We start from the raw sequence: 15902 nt of genomic DNA, 5'->3' as shown, positions 1-15902 counted from the left end.
ACTTAATTTGTGGAGTGATTTTAAGTGTAAATATGTTTGATTCAAAACAGAACATCTCCGAATTCTCCAAACAACATTATTGACTATTAGTAATCTGCAAAAGATTTATTCATTCAAGTATGCATTGAGACAATACTTTTTCTTCCTGCCCTCCTCTCCCTTTTCTTTTCTTTTGGCTTTTTATAAAGTCTCCAAGATCAAAGTATTTCCCTTTTAAGTGGTATTTCTCATTCAAAAATCAGTTGGGTTGAATTTGAATGCAATTTGATGTATATCTACATATACTGTATTTTTAACTAAATCAAAGGGGTTCATATTGTTTAGTGTTACTTAACTCTTATTCAGGATTTTGAAAAAGGAATGGAACAACAGAATGAATTATTGAACAGATTGAAATGCAAGTATCATACAAGACAGTACATGAATAAACAACAATGGTATTTTTTCCTGGAGTATAATGAATCTCACTGTATCTTAAAAAATAAAACACTGCAATCACATTTAAATCTAATTTTTCTTCTCAATGTTAGTTCCTTGGATGACCTTGTATTAGGGCGTGTGGTCTTTTTTGCAATACTCCTGTTAAGTGGAGACAGAGATATTTCATAGGTCTCAAATCTTTCTATATTCATTGTAATGCTACAATTAATTTTCCTAGCTACATTGCTGCATTATTGGGAAGAATTTTTCTTTTTGGCTTAATGACAATTTTTAAGTGTTTGTAACTCCTGACAAAAGTATAATATACAGGGGAACATAGTAAGTACTTATCTTTACGCTAGGAGGAAAAAGTGTCTATATGTTAACATATAATATGGGATGTTGAAGACAACAGGGGAACCAACCAACACTTTGACACACAACCATTCTTAGCATCCTCCCCTCCCATGAAGGGCCAAAACCAAAAGACAAGCAGGACTCGAGTATCTTAATGTGTCCTGCATTAACAAGTTTGGAAGGAGAACACTAGGACTCTAAACAGATGATTTATAGTGTCACAATTTTTTCAGTCAACTTGGAGCCAGAAGAATTAGATTAGGGCTGACCTTTAACTTTTTAAGCATAATTTCTCATCAGGTGGAGAGTAAAATGTATATATGAGTCAACGGCTAGGTGACTGAAAAGTTATCCCAGATCCATCATTTAGGCCACCTTGTTGAAAAAAAATCTGCTGTAGGATTTCTTTGCAGATCACTTGACGTTGGAGAGGTCCAATGCCATGTGTCCCAATGCTCCCCAACCAGTTGAAATGTCAGGGACTGTTCCCATAGACACAAGATCTGTTCTGTTCAAACAGTCAGCCTCCTAGTAGTCTCTTTTGAACATGAAGGGCTCCAATGGATAAGATATTCTCTGCCTGAGCAAAGAGATCCACTGTCTTTTTTTCAACAGCAGGCTTGGTTCTTGGCTACCTTTCTGATTACGTACAATACAACAGCAGTATTGTACATGTGTAATGTACCCCAACACTTCTGGGAGAGGGGGATAAGATTTGTCAAGGGTAATTTGACAGCCTTTATCTCCAGGATGTAGATTAAGGGTCTATTGTATAATACCTTACACTGTGGATTTCCCTACCTGGAAGTCCTTATTTTAGAAAGCAGAATCCATTTGAGTCTTGGATGAGGTTTCTCTGACAGTGTTCATTATGTTTAAGGCTTCAGTCTATGATTGATGACTGTTTTGGGAGTGATAGAGCACATGTATCTTTCTAGACTGTCGCTGTCTACCTCTGCCCCAAAGAGAAGTTGTTGACGGGATCTCTCATGATACTGGGACCAGAGAATCAAGTTTTGACACAAAATAATATTCCTAGAAGGTTCATCAGATGTTTCCATAGCTGTATTAAGGCAATCTGGGCTCGATGCACACCATGGACATACACACATACACACACACACACGGCTTTTCCACTGTGTCATGACCCCATTTCCCACACTTGGAATGACTTCAGCAGAGGTCCCTACCCTATTATTTCAGAATGACAGGGGCAGCAAATGCTCACCACCTTCTCTCCTCCACAACAGGCAGGAGTGTTTGCTTCCTCTCGGGGCATCAGGAATGGTATCAGATGATTCACTCAATAAATATTTAGATCCCAGATGTTAAGGTATATCTGCTTGAGTACACCAGGCCTACCACACATTTCTCTTTCTGCCACACCCACAACCCTCTGCTGGAGTGCTGTTGGAAAGAGACCCCAGATCAATGGATTTGCAGTTATAGACACAAATAGAGCACTTCACACCTCTCAGTTATTTGTTCAGGCTGCCTGCAGACATCACACTGCATCAGCTACACTAAGGTCACATATTCAAGTTTTTCTTCACAACCACAAGGGCTATACACACACTTTTTAATATAAATGAAACCCAAGGAATTGATGCAAGCAACTGGCTGCAGGAGCTATGGCTACTGGCATTGGCCTTTAGCACCTATGCATTAATTATCCTAGAAATACAGAGCTGGACGGAAACTCAAGAGGTCAGCTAGTCCATGCCCCACTCTGAAGCAGGACCACATATGTCTAGACCACCCCTGACAAGTGTTTGTTCAACCTGTTCTTAAAAACTCCTAGGCATGGGGATTCTATGACCTCCCTTGGTAACACGTTCCAGTACTTAAATATCTTTATAGTTTTTCCTAATATCTAATCTAAATCTCCCTTGTGCAGATTAAGCCTATTACTTTTTTGTCCTACCATCAGTGGACATGGAAAATAACTGATCACGGTCCTCTAAACAACAGCCCTTAATGTATTTGAAAATTTATCAGGTCACAGTTCAGTCTTCTTTCTTCAAGACTAAGGCTGTCAAGTTTTTTTTTTTGGTAACCTTTCCTTCGAGATCAGGTTTTCTACACCTTTTATCATTTTTGTAGCTGTCCTCTGGACTCTTTCTCTGCTTTGTCCACATCTTTCCTAAAGTGTGGTGTCCAGAACTGGATGCAGTATTCTAGCTGAGACCTCACCCCAGCACAGAATAGAGCTAAACAATTACCTTTCCTGTCTTACATACGCCAGCCTTGTTGATACATCCCAGAGAATATTAGACTTTTTTACAACTGATGATATTCAATTTGTGATCCACTATAATCCGAACATCCCTTTCAGCAGTACTACTGCCTATTCCTCCTTTTGTAGCTAATTTTTATTTCCTAAGTTTGTATTTTGCACTTGTCTTTATTGAATTTCAGACCAGTTTTCCAATTTGTCACGGTCAATTTGAATTCTAATCTTATCCTCCAAAGTGCTTGCAAACCATCCCAACTGGTGTCATCTGCAGATTTTATAAGTATACTTTCCACTTCATTGCCTAAGTCATTCATGAAAATAATAAATAGTATTGGGCCCAGGACAGATCTCTGTGGGATCCCACTAGATACACCCTCTCACTTTGACAGCAAACCATTGGTAACTATTCTGACAACAGTTTTTCAACCTGTTACGCACCCTTGTTACAGTATTTCATCTAGATCGCATTTCCCTAGTTTCCATATGAAAGGTTCATGTGGCACTGCGTCAAAAGCCTTTCTAAAATCATAATATCACACATCTACTACTTCTCTCCGCCCCCGCCCCCATCAGTGGGCCAGTAACCCCATCAGAGAAGACAATTAGGTTGGTTTGCCATAAGATGTTCTTGAAAAAATCCACGTTGGCTATCCCTCACCACCCTATTATCCTCCAAGTGCCTACAAACTGATTGATCAATAATTTGTTCCTGTAATTTTACAGATATTGAAGATACCTTAACTGGTCCATAGTTCTCTGGTCACCCTTTTAAAGACAAGTACTAGATTTTCGCTTCTTCAGTCCTTTGGAATCTCACCTATCCTCCATGATTTATTGCAGATAATTGCTAACACTTCTGAGTTTGTTTCAGCTAGTTCCTTGAGCACACTAGGGTGAATTTCATCAGGCCCTGCCAACCTGAATACACCTAACTTATGTAAATATTTTAAACCTATTATGGCTTGTATTCCTTTCCCCTTGTTAATATTAATTGTATTTAGATCTGGTCACAACAGGGTGATCAGACAGCAAGTATGAAAAATCGGGACAGAGGGTGGGGGGGTAATAGGAGCCTATATAAAAAAAAGACCCAAAAGTCAGGACTGTACCTATAAAAATCAGGACATCTGGTCACCCTAGGTCACAATTAACTTTTTCAGTGCGGATTGAAGGAAAGATAATGCATTATCACCACAGATGGCATTGCTAGACCATTTTGTGTGCCTAAATGCCACAGATCCTAAGATTTTCTTTATTCCATTACTCTGAATCTTTTGCTACATTAAAGAAAGTGGTCCTCATAAGCCAGCTATCCTCTCTGAACTATGGACAAATTATAATTTTATCTGAAAGTACTCTTCATTTTGTGACCAAGAACATATTTTGGAGACACTGCCAATTCCAGCTGCTTTAACACACACAGTTTAGTGTTGGATATTTTAAACACTACAAGCCTTACTTGCTGACTCTGATGGACATCAATAGGGAGAGGACAGATCAGAAGTAGAGATGTTAAGCGATTACAAAAATTAATCGCACTATTAAATATTAATAGAATGCCATTTATTTAAATATTTTTGGATTTTTTCTACATTTTCAAATATAGAATACAAAGTGTACAGCACTCACTTTATATTTATTTTTTATTACAAATATTTGCACTGTAAAAAACAAAAGAAATAGTATTTTTCAATTCACTTAATACAAGTACTGTAGTGTAATCTTTTTATCATGAAAGTTGAACTTACACATGTAGACTTATGTACCAAAAAACCTGCAGTCAAAAATAGAACAATGTAAAACTTTACAGCCTACAAGTCCACTCAGTCCTATTTCTTATTCAGCCAATCACTCAAGCAAACAAGTTTGTTTACATTTTCAGGAAGTAACATTGCCGGCTTCTAGTTTACAATGTCACCTGAAAGTGAGAACAAGTGTTCGCATGGCACTGCTGTAGCCAGTGATACAAGATATTTAGGTTCCAGATGTGGTAACGATTTACATGTCCCTTCATCATTCCAGAAGACATGCGTCCATGCTGATGACGGGTTCTGTTCGATAATGATCCAAAGCAGTGTAGTCCTTCAGATGTTCATTTTCATCATCTGAGTCAGATGTCACCAGCAGAAGACTGATTTTCTTTTTTTGGTGGTTTGGGTTCTGTAGTTTCTGCATAGGAGTGTTGCTCTTTTAAGACTTCAGAAAACATGCTCCACACCTCATCCCTCTCAGATTTTGGAAGGCACTTTAGATTCTTAAACCTTGGGTCAAGTAGCTATCTATAGAAATCTCACATTGGTACCTTGTGTTTTGTCAAATCTGTTGTGAAAGTGTTCTTAAAACAAACAATATGTGCTGAGCCATCATCCAAGACTGCTATAACATGCAATATATGGCAGAATGTGGGTAAAACAGAGCAGGAGACATAGAATTCTCCCCCGAGGAGTTAAATCACAAATTAAATTAATGCATTTTTTTAAAACAAGCATCGTCAACATAGAAGCATGTCCTCTGGAATGGTGGCTGAAGCATGAAAAGGCATATGAATGTTTAGCATATCTGGCACGTAAATACCTTGCAATGCCAGCTACAAAAGTGCAATGTGAACCCCTGTTCTCACTGTCATGTGACATTGTAAATAAGAAATGGACAGCATTATACCCCATAAATGTAAACAAACTTGTTTGAGCAATTGGCTGAACAAGTAGGAGGACTGGGTCGACTTGTAGGCTCTAAAGTTTTAGAGGTCTTAGCAAGTCTCTGTAGGTTGTAAATCAGAATCCTTTCAGTCTTTCCTTCCATGCCTCACTACTTCCACATTAATAAACCATGTGAGAGTTCATCCATCAGTCTGTCCCAGAGGAACAGAACTCAGAAAATAATTAGCTTTTACTCATCTAGTGTACAAAAATATTTAAATTATATCATCCTATATTTTAACAACATAATAATGTGGAAAACTGATATGTTTAGTTTGCTTCTCTAGTCTAGCATTCAAAATCCCTTTGATAGTGTTTCATTTGGTTAAAAAAAAAAAAAAAAAGCTCCAGAAGGATTTGTGCTGTGGGGGTTACACATCTGAGAAGCTCTAGGAGTACCCAGTATCATCCCCTGTCTCATTGCTATGTATACAGCTTTACGATGATGGAGTATTTTAAATTGCAGGTTTTCCAGTTGATCAGCTTAACCAAGAAGGAAACCCTCAAAAGGCATGTCTGTTAGCAAGAAAAAGAGAAGCGATGACAGACAAACTAAGGAGAAATGCTGATCCTCGAACTTGGCATTTTTAGCCTTTGGAATGAGAATGTATTCTAAGGTGTTATGAGGTACTGATGCAGAGAAATTTTCTTGAAAAAACCCTACTGAAGATATTAAGACAAGCATTTCCTTCTTCACAAGACAACAATTAATCATAGTTCCCTTCCTAAACTGTTTAAACTACTCTGCAGGAATCACCAGAATGACCAGAGCCACAAAGCTATGGTGCATTAGTGTTAACGCAGAGTACAGCGATGGAAGAGTTTTTTCCATCACTGTAGGAACTCCATCTTCTCAAATGATGGTAGCTAGATCGAGATGGAAGCCTTCTTCCATCACCCTAGCTGCGTCTACACCAGGGATCTCAAACTCAAATGACCATGAGCGCCACATGAGGGTTAGTACATTGGCCCGAGGGCTGCATCACTGAACCCCCCACTGCTGCTCCTGAGCCTGCCCCTACTCCACCCTTTCCATGAGGCCCCACCTCTGCCCCACCCCTTTCCCCCCATTCCAACCCCTTCCCCAAATCCCCGCCCCTGCCCCTCCTCTTCTCCAACTCCTCCCCTGAGCATGTGGCTCCTTGCTCCACCCCCCACCCCAGAAAGCGTTTGGCAGTGGGAAGTATCTGAAGGTAGGCAGAGGAGCGGGGACACAGAACTCTGGGAGGTTGGTGGGGGAGGAGACATTGGCGGGCCACAGCTAATAACTCTGCAGGCCACATGCAGCCCATGGGCTGCGTGTTTGAGACCCCTGGTCTACACCAAGGATTAGGCTGGCAGAGCTACATTCCTCGGGGATGTGGATTTTTCATACCCGAGTGCCACAGCTATGCTAATCTAAATTTTAACTGCATATCAGGCTACAGGAGATCAGAGTTTTGATTCAGGCTCATCTCCGCTAATATCATACATTAGGCTTCAGAGTGGGGACGGTTATCCTTAGTTATATGCTTTCTGCTAAGGTCAATAAAACATTAGCAGAAAGTACCCGACAACTTCAAATAACTGAAATCATATAGTCTACTGTGAATATAACATGTGTGCCTGAAGAGATGTTGTGACTTTGTATCAAAAAGTGGCATTAATTTTAGCAAACCCATTATCTTGAAACCACATGGCTCCACTGTAAATATCTCGCAGGGCTTCTAGAAACGGATGATACAAAAAAAATCAGATTTTTAATTAAATCACATATTTGTATGTGTATATATTATTTTCTATTTAAACATAAACCTGTTTAAAGTTTCATTTGATGTTAAGCCTACATTTACAATATTAAAATAAAACAAAATATATACTGCATCAATGAGCACTCCTCAAGTTTTGATGAGTTCAAGGGTGCTTTGTTTTGTATTATATACAGAAACAGGATAAAACAACTACTGAGATTAACTCAAGTTTTACAAACATGTCATGTTGTACATTAAGTATCAATATGTTTTTCAGTGTTCACAATGGAACATATACAGGTATTTCCATTTTTTCCCAATTGTAAGTACTTTGTTTTTTTTGTGAGGAAAAGCTTTTGCCTTAATTACTCTTCGTTTCAGTTTAGCAGAAAGAATGTTTTCTTCATTTGGACTATTTCATTCATACTTGAGAAACCAACCAGGAGTTGAAAAAAGCAAGAAAACTTGTTTTCCTTCTTCCATATATGAACTACCACCAGGTGGGAGAGGATGAGCTTTACAAAATTCTAAAACTAACCTAACCTGCTTAGGTACTTTTGAAATTCCACTAGGTGCCCATTTGCACCCTGAGGCTCCCAAATACCTTGGAAAATCTGGCCCATGGTGACCAGAAACAATCCATCAATTCATTAACTAGAGTTAATACTTCCTTTATTTACTAAAACAATTTTTGCATTTGAAACACACTTAAACTTAACTTCCCTCCCTCCATATGTATCCAGCACTTTTGAGATATAGTTTTATTTCATTAATACAAAAAGAGATTAAATATTTTTGTGCATTTTAATTTTGTGCATTTTAATTCCATTCCAATTTCCATCCAAATGCAGATTGAAACAAATCATGGGTCAAAAATTATCTAGTAATTAAGAAATGGGTTATTCACCATTTTCCACCATAACGAAAAGTAAAAATTAACCTGAACAAATCTCTGTTGAGGTATAACATTGTTTAAGTAAAATGTGTATAGATCACGGGATTGGACTAGATGACCTCCTGAAGTCTCTTACAACCCTAATCTTCTATGATTCTATGTAGAGAATCCTCCTGGTTAGTGATGAACAGTAGAGTTTTGTTTATGTGGGCTTTTTAAAAAATAAATTATTTATACATTTGGAACCCACACTTTTTGGTACTACAGCCGATATGTATAGCCTATTAAGTAACAGTGCCTACCAGTCACATCACTTAACTGCTCTGTGCCCTAATTACCTCTTCTGAAATATACAGCTAATACTATTGTGTGTCACCCACTGCTTATTCATCTCTATATGCAAAGCACTCTACAAATGGGTTAAATGGGAGGGTTATTTATCCCCATTTTACTGTTGACTTAAGTACAGAGGTTCAACTAATTTGTATGATGGTCCAGGAGATCATTAGACATGAGTGTTCTAGTTCAATCTTGGCCACAACTTCCTATATATCTTTTATCAAGTGTCTTAAGCTTAAATCAATGCAGTATTCTGGCAGGGAATATAGGGTGACCTTTAATCTCCACCGGAAACTGAAATTCTTTTCAATTTTGATATGGCTTGTTCAGAGGTTGAAAATGCAAATATTCTTTATGTTTTTTTTTCTCTATCTGCTTCATTGACATAATTCAGTCCAGTTTTCATATAAAGTTAATATTGCAAATGGGTTATTATACCTGCCCTTCAAAAGCATCTTCTGCAGCAACCAGAGTTAAAATTCCACCTACATTTCAGGTGTTGGGGTTTAAAGTGATTTCATTGTGTGGCACTTTGCAAAATTTTCAAAAAGTCATCCCTCAGTAATTATTTTCCAGAAATGTTCTAGCTGTTGATAAGGCTTAACCTGAAAGATTTGAAAGCATGATGATTTCAGATAATGGTACAGTGACTGCAACTTTAACTGCTGAGAGGCTGCCCTTTTGTCCTTAACAAAACATCACATCCCTCCCTGGACACCCTAAAGTGTCAGCTCCAAAATCACATCCCTTTACTTCTATAATCTAATGGAAAATAGCTGATAGATGTCAGACTGCAGCTCCCAAATGTGCTGTCTGAGCTTCTCCTAGCCAGCAGAAGTTAATATGCTTATAGATACACAGTGCAGGATTCTGCACCCACTGAAGTCAATGCCAAAAACTCTCTTTGATATTAATGGGAGCAGGATCACATCCATAATTTCCACTAAAATGAATGGGCCTTAATTATCCAGAACAAAAAATAGTAAATTCAATGAATTACCATTGCAATTGAAAAATAGTGGTCACATGAACTTTCAAGAAAATGAAACTGTGTAAAGTCATTTGAGTAAGAGGGAGACAAAGTGACATTCAAAATTTCAAATCAGAATAACATTTTAATCATTTCAACAAACTATTTTGACCACATTTCTTCAGATTTTTCAGAAATGTCTTCCTTGCCTCCATAGTAAATCTTACAATTTTCAAGCCAAAGTTACAAGGGGTGATAAAGTAGGAATTCAAAAGGTTGCAATCCGCTCCCATTAACTCTGGAAATGCTGCTACTTCTCAATTATTAAACACGCACACACATGCATGCACACTTTTTTTCACAAAAGCAGCAAGGTAAACATATTTAAGGATTCTGTTTCATCTGACATGTACAGCACCCTCTTCCCACATCAAAGTTCATGTTATGATAACTAATGTGCTAGGAAAAAAGTGCTATAAGATTGTAAGTGAAACACAAACCTTGAGAATTAAAACTTAGAAATCTCAGATTCTTTCTGCTACACATGATTTATCTTAATTGGGGGATTGTGTGTGTGAGAGAGATAAACTGCCTTCTTAGTGAAACTGTTGGCTTATCTTGAGCTATTATTTACGTATCATGTTTCAAATTTGGAATTATGTTTTTAAGAAATAGATTCTGACAAACAACATTGTTTTTATAGTAGGTTAAACTAAGATGAATGTGGAAATATCACTGATAGTTGGAGCCCTTTTGATAGACACTTTCTGTTGAAAACATGTTAATAAATATGTAATAGAATCCCCTCTCCAATAACTATAACAACCATACAGTAGAACCTCAGAGTTACGGATGCCTGGGGAATGGAGGTTGTTCGTAACTGAAATGTTGGTTACTATGAACAAAACATTATGGCTGTTCTTTCAAAAGTTTACAACAGCACATTGATTTAATACAGCTTTAAAACTTCACTATGCAGAAGAAAAATGCTGCTTTCCCTTTTTTTTCCTAGTAGTTTACATTTAACAAAGTACTGTAGTGTTTTTGCTTTTTATTGTTGTTGTTGTTTTCTTTGTTTCTGTTGCTGCCAGATTGTGTACTTCTGGTTCCAAATAAGGTATGTTTGAATGATCAGTTCGTAATGCTGGTGTTTGTAACTCTGAGGTTATACTGTAATGTAACCTAACTCATATATAGCGCTTTTCATCAGTAGATCTCAAAGCACTTCACAAGAAACTTTACAACAGTTTAAAAAAAAGTGTAGATACTATACAGTGATCCACTAATAAAGACTTTACCATCTAACTGCAATGCTGGTTAATGATCCTAAACAAACTATACAGAGGTTTTTTTCATTAAAAAAATCACTAAAGATGTATTTAGTAACTATGTGGGTTTAAGAAAGCTTTAATTCCTCAGTAAACAGGAATTGAGCCCTCAGGACTGTGGTTTTTTAAATTAGGGTGTGTTTAGATCTGGAGACTGCCCAAACTTCATTCACATCTAGAAGGGAAAGCAGCATGCCAAACATATGCAATCAGGAAAAATTTCATTCTGAAGAAAGATTGTAAAACAAATGCTCCCATATGTTTCACAGAGATCAAATAGAATGGCTGAGGACTAGCACAGCAATATTTAACTATCTGGCAAAAAAAAAATCTTCAGAACTAAGAATTAATTTAGTGTGTGTAAAGTAAGGTAAGGAGGCTCATAAGTTAACTACTCTTTTTTTAAAAAAAATATCTAGAAGATACAGAGTGTAGCTAAGAGAAGAATCAAACTATCAACTAGTCTGGTACCATCAGATACCTGAAATTACTATTTGTATTTCAATGCTACCTACTATCTCCAACAGAGGTCAGCCCCATTTTACTAGGTGCTGTACAAAAGTACTGTATAGTAAGGGACAATCCAGGTGCCAAAGAGTTTACAATCTAAATAGACAAAACAGAAAATAGATGAAAGCATAGAGAAGTGAAGTGACTTGCCCCAGGTCACACAACAGGTCACTAGTGGGGCCCAGATTTAAATCCAGGTTTCTTGGGTCTCAGTCTATAGCCCATACACTAGACCACACTGCCTCAAAAATACCTATTCCCTTCCCCCTTGCCAACATTAGTTAGTATACACCTGAGATATCTTAATACACATCTTATTTCTCAACTTGAGCAATGTACTGCAATCGCTCTCAAATACTCAGTTGTGCTTGAAATAAATATATAACATTTCCCCAGTGGCTGCACTGTTCCCTAGGTATTCCCTGTATCAGGTATAGAAAATATCAAAGACATACTGTCATAATGTTATTCTGTTATGTAAGCCAATTGAAAAGATTAAGGGTAACCAATACAGTGTTTCACAGATGATCTTTAAGGGACTGGTATGAGTCCCTTGTAAGTCAGATCAGAAAATCCTTAGGTTTCAGTAAAAACGTTTCTAGCCCCGTTTGTTTGTGAAGACAACCTTGAAAACATAACCTGACGTAAAGCTGTGAAAGAGACACACATATAATCTTAATCTTACTTTATATAAAAGTAGTCAGTTAAATTTTGGGATGAATGTCAAAGACTCATCAATGGTACACAGTGGTGTGATCATGGTGGGTGGGAGTTGGTTTTGTTAGGAGTGGGAGCTCACTAGAAATAATAGCAGGCTCTGTTTCTTAAAATGTGTAGCCTCTGAGGCTGAACTGTCTGCTTCTCATTCAGACTGCTGCCACACCATGGGTTTATCCCCCCTTGCTGTCTCCTGTGTCTCATCTCCTGCTCCCCAGAACCACTAAAAATCACACCCACCCATTTTTCAACCTCTTCAGCAGTTCATGAGGATGAGGAGGGAAGGAGGCAGGCCAAGTGGCTGCTACATTGAGAGAGTGTCCACCTCTCTTCTACTGCCAGAGCCAGCTCACTCAGAGTCTGCAGAGCTAGTAAGCAGGTGAGAACCTGGAATTCCCTAGTCCAGCAACAGAGAGGACCGAGTAGGACAACTACAGCTAGAGACTGTAGGACATCCACCTTTCCCATGACCAGCCACTCAAGGCCAGAAGCTACAGGACAATTTGCCTGTCATCATCATGTGTAAGGAACAGGTACCTGGTAGAGAAGCTAACAAGAAGAACCTCAGTGAGGTGCTGGGGAGTTGGAAGCATGGAAAGTTGAATGGAGAATAACTAGATGCAATAAGTAGATGGAGAATAACTAGATGGAATAATAATTAGATTAAGAAGGAGGGAAAGATCATGGAAATGATGCATTTTTTGTGAGTGAGAGAGGGAAAGAAGAATATTAGAATGAATAATATTTGGCATAGAAAAAACATCCTATATGTGACTGAATGAACTGGAACACTGAAGGGTACACACTTTGTTAACATTTTGGCAGCATATAATTTATGTTTTTTCTCTGAAATGACAGGGTACTGGATATTTATCTATTATTTCACTCTTTAAGAGAAAGAACATTTTTGAAAGGCAGAAAACTGAAATAACCAAAATTATTTCATGGGATGACAAAATAACAATCACTCCTTCATTCTGACTCTGTGAAAACCCCTGCATGCTGTCTTTGTGAGAAAAGCCAGGTGTGAGAGCAGAGAGGAGACTGAGCTAGGAAAAAGTAGGTGTCTTCAACACCATTCTCCCTGCAAACCCACAGCGTTGTCAGAGTCCCTGTTTATGTTTTGCCTTCCTCTGCAGCAATGGGGCACATGCCAATTTGAATTAGAGTAAATGGTGGATTCTCTGTAGCTTGAAATCTTTACATCAAGAGTTGAGGACTGCAGTAATAAAGCCAGAGTTTATGGGCCTATTGCAGCAGTGGATGGCTGAGGTTCTATAGCCTGCAATGTACAGGAGGTCAGACTAGATCATCATGATGGTTCCTTCTGGCCTCAAAGTCTATGAAAGTTTCTCAAAATTACTAGATTCTGTCCTTTATTTTGTGTGGTTCCTGCTCTGTAAGGATGGAGCAAGAAGACAGTTTGTGTTGGGCTAGTGTCATAAACAGATAGCTAAGGGTTAATGTTCTTTTACCTGTAAAGGGTTAACACAGGGAACCAAACACCTGACCAGAGGACCAATCAGGAAACAAGACTTTTTCAAATCTGGGTGGAGGGAAGTTTTGGGTGTGAGTTCTTTTGTTCTTTGTCTTGGTTCGGTGACCCTCTCGGCTCTGAGAGTGATCTTTCTATCTCCAGGCTTTCTAATCTTCTGTTTCCCAGTTGTAAGTACAAGGATAGTAAGACAATAGGTTTATATTGTTTTTTTGTATTTACATGTATGTAGTTGCTGGAATGTGTTAAATTGTATTCTTTTTGGATAAGGCTATTTATTCATTTTTTCCTTTAAGCAACTGACCCTGTATATTGTCACCTTGATACAGAGACCATTTTATGTCTTTTTCTTTCTTTTTATATAAAGCTTTCTTTTTAAGACCTGTTTGAGTGTTTTTCACTGGTTAAGGATAAGAAACGAAGGGAGGGGGAAAATCTCTTTGTGTTAGATTTACTAAGCCTGACTTTGCATACCCTCTGGGTGAGCGGGGAAAGAGATTAGATCTCTCGGTACTTGTGTTTCAAAGACTTGAAGCAGGGAGGGTGGAATCCCTTTGTTTAGATTCACGAAGCTTGAATCTGTATATCTCTCCAGGAACCCAGGGAGGGAACACCTGGAGGGGAAGAGGGAGAAGGGAAGTGGGTTATTTCCCTTTGTGGTGAGACTCAAGGAATCTGGGTCTTGGGGTCCCCTGGGAAGGTTTGGGGGGGACCAGAGGGTATCAGGCCCTAAAATTCCTGATTGGTGGCAGCACTATCAGATCTAAGCTGGTAATTAAGCTTTGGATGTCTCATGCTAGCTTCTCATGTTCTGAACTCTAAGGTTCAGATCTGAGTAGGACAGTTATGACAGCTAGGGCAGAGACAGAAAGGATGACGACGATGGGAAGGATGGTCCAGTGTTACGGCACTAGCCTAGGACATGGGCAACCTGGGCTCAATTTCTATTCTGTCACAGTCTTCCAATGTGATCTTGGGAAGTCACGCATTCCCTTTGTCTCTCAGTTACTATTACAGAGGGCATCTCCCTATCTCACAGGTTTGTTGTGTGGATTAAAGATTGTAAGGTGCTCAGATTCTACGGTAACAGGGGCCATATAAATACCTAAGATAGAACATATCTGTGGCAATATAGCTGCTGTGACAATCATGCTGTCATAGTGGAATGTAAGGGGTAAGAACCAGTGCTTAATTTGTGCTGGCACTTGCCGGGGCTGAGCCCTGGCACCTTTAGGGTTGGCATATCTTTTATGAAAGTAAAAACACTGCGTAAGCCCTGGCACCTAATTGCTTGAGCCCCAGCACCTCTTTCATTATAAACTAAGCACTGGCAAAAAGTGTAGAAAACAGGAAAAAGCCTCTGTAGATACCAACATATCTCCATACTTTCTTCAAGGAGAGTCAGATCTCCTGTCTACTCTGTATGGAAACCCCATCCATACTTAATCAGAGAATCATAGAGCTGGAAGGGACCTTGAGAGGTCATCCAGTCCAGTCCCCTGCATTTGCAGCAGAACTACTTATCTACACCATTCCTGACAGGTGTTTGTCTAACCTGCTCTTAAAAACTTAATGTAACTTCATCCTGCCCGATAGATGATTTCAGGGAAACACCACAAGTTGAAACAATTTCCTGACCCTCCCACGGATTCTTCATAAATGGGCATGGTCCAGCCCGCTTATGTTTAAAAGACAAAGGACTACATGTTTTAAAAAATAATATTTTAAAAACCATACGTTAAGGGAGAACAAAGTAACTGCATATATTGGTCAGGAATACCAAGAATATTTCCCCTACTTAATGATTTATGCCTTCAGACATCCAGGATCTATTGAGGGTAACCAGAAGGCCTGTTTGCGCTCTCTCTGGGAATTTGGAGGCCTTGCTCTGGTAATACTGATGTTCGCATCTTCTAAGGATGAGTATCAGAGGGGTAGCCGTGTTAGTCTGGATCTGTAAAAACAGTAAAGAATACTGTGGCACCTTATAGACTAACAGACGTTTTGCAGCATGAGCTTTCGTGGGTGAATACCCACTTCGTCAGATGCATGTAGTGAAAATTTCCGGGGGCAGGTATATATATGCAAGCAACTAGAGATAATGAGGTTAGTTCAGTCAAGGTGGATGAGGCACTGTTCTAGCAGTTGAGGTGTGAAAACCAAGGGAGGAGAAACTGGTTTTGTAGTTGGCAAGCCATTCACAGTC

At 38.7% G+C, this 15902-nt stretch overlaps 1 protein-coding gene across 3 annotated transcripts in view; it reads right to left on the bottom strand.

Moving 5' to 3' along the window:
* Positions 1-15902, bottom strand: part of FMN2 (formin 2) — a 232174-nt gene that overhangs the window by 86128 nt on the left and 130144 nt on the right. The gene's annotated exons all lie outside the window — the stretch shown is intronic.

Source organism: Gopherus evgoodei, chromosome 3, assembly GCF_007399415.2.
Source record: "Gopherus evgoodei ecotype Sinaloan lineage chromosome 3, rGopEvg1_v1.p, whole genome shotgun sequence".
Classification (NCBI taxonomy): Eukaryota; Metazoa; Chordata; order Testudines; family Testudinidae; genus Gopherus; species Gopherus evgoodei.
This window is presented reverse-complemented; position numbering and strand designations above follow the sequence as displayed.